This window comes from Pleurodeles waltl, chromosome 4_1 (assembly GCF_031143425.1).
Source record: "Pleurodeles waltl isolate 20211129_DDA chromosome 4_1, aPleWal1.hap1.20221129, whole genome shotgun sequence".
NCBI lineage: Eukaryota > Metazoa > Chordata > Amphibia > Caudata > Salamandridae > Pleurodeles > Pleurodeles waltl.
Window position 1 is genome coordinate 659543943 of NC_090442.1, and position 2113 is coordinate 659546055.

The following is a 2113-nucleotide window of genomic DNA, read 5'->3' on the forward strand; positions in this document are numbered from 1 at the left end:
AAATGCAGATTTGGCTCAAGGGACTTCAGAAAGGGCAAAATGTTTATTATTCTTTTTTTTGAGTAATATAACAGTTGACATCCACGTCAGGTAGACAATATCATGTGTTCGCATTCACATAAGTCAGCAAACATTTTAGCCTGACTGATACCACAACTAGTCTGCTAACATCCTATTCAGGTGAACTAAAATACAACAATATTCCCTCCCCACCAATATCCCTCTTCCTCCTCTCTGCCCCCCTTAAACGTTTCCATGAAATGTCCATCATACTCTTTCCATCGCTGTTCGTTAGAATTGTCTCTTTCTGTCTCGGTTGACCATGATGTCCATACAACGGATAGTGAACACCCAACGACCTCCCCACAACCCCCCATCCTCAATTGTCACTCTCGACCCTCCTGCAACAAGGGGAGCATTGTCCCTTTGCATTTCATTATGTGCGGGCAGTGCTCGAGTAATCGCTGCCCAGGCCAGCAATATTTCTTGTGCTTTGCATGCCTCCTAGTCCTTCTCATCTCATCTTTTTCAGCCCATGCCACCATATAGGACTCCCATTCTTCTGTTGTTGGGGCCCTGGGACTCAACCAGTGGATTGCAATGTGTCACTTTGCGACTGTGAGGCCTAACATAGTGTAACACCTACTAAGTCTCTTTTTCAAATTCTGTGGGAGAAGTCCCAACATGCATTTTTCTATTGTCAGTGGGATTTCCCATCCCGTGGTCGCCTTCAGCTGAACAAGGACCTCTATCCAGTAACCCTGCACCGCCACCGCTGTACAATGCCATGTCATGTAAATATAATCAGTGCCTTCTACCTTGCATCTCTGGTAATTCTGATCCCTATAGGGATTTATGGCGTACAAGCGCTTGGGGTTAGATAGGTCATATGTATAAAATTGTATTGAATTAGCTTAAAGCAGGCGCATTCCACCACCTCTCACACGCTTCTATGTATTTTGGTCCAGTCCTATGGAGATATTGGATTCCCAATGTGATGTTGCCAATTTCTTTCAACAGTTAGTGGTTGTACTCTCTAGTCAGAGTGCAGTGCAAAGTACAAATGAGTTATGAGTCGGTGCTGGTGCCTCCAGGAATGTGGGCCATAATTGTCTACCTATTGCAGCCATTTTTGCAGCTTGTAGGAAGTGCCCTGCACCCAGATTAAATGACTCCTGTGCCTCTTGTAATGTAATAAATGTACCTGCAGGCTATAGGTCAGATAACATTATACAATCGCCTTCCTGACATCCGGTCACCATCATTGCATGTTTCATTTGTACAAAGGGGGACAGAATCCAGATATCCATATTCGGGGCATAAGACGCTCTCTAAGAATCCTTCTAACTGCTCTCACATATTTACCCATAAGTCTGATTACATGGGGGAAATGTGTGGGGTACTCAGCAGTTCCCCTAACTGGTAGTTCCCATGGGACCCCCCAACCCCCAACAAGGTCATCTCCCAATTGTGTTCCCCATCCAGCCATTACACTGCATATTGTATATTTTCAAAATATTTATTACAAATTACATACACAACAGTGAATTGGGCTTGTAGTAAATATTTCAAACAGTCCAAAAATTAAATTTGTAGTCCTTTCTCAGACAGAGATAACAAAAGTGGCATTTTCAGAATTGTGACTGAAAATCTTGCTTTGCCATTAAAGAGAATTTTAAATTACAATTCCTCAGAAACCAAACATGGTATTCAAGCCTGCTCCCAAACAAAAGTTGTCATTCATTAAATGTAATACGTTAACCCAATGTTATCCTATGGAAGAGGTAGGCCTTGCAGTAGAGAAAAGCAAATTTGGGAGTTTCTCACTTCCAGACCATGGAAAACTTAAACACATGTCCCACTTCTTAAATACCATGAACCCTGTCCCATAGTGGCAGTTTGCCTACACTAAGAGTTGCTTATATGTATTCAAAAGAAAGGCATAAGGCTGACAAAAGTTTTATTTTGCCAGATCAAAATGGCAGTTTAAAACTGCATACACAGGATGCACACACAAGCTGCAATGGCAAGCCTGAGACGTTTCCAAGGGCTACTTGCGTGGCTTGCATAATAAGGGCTGCAGGCCCACTAGTCACATTTAATTTACAGGCCC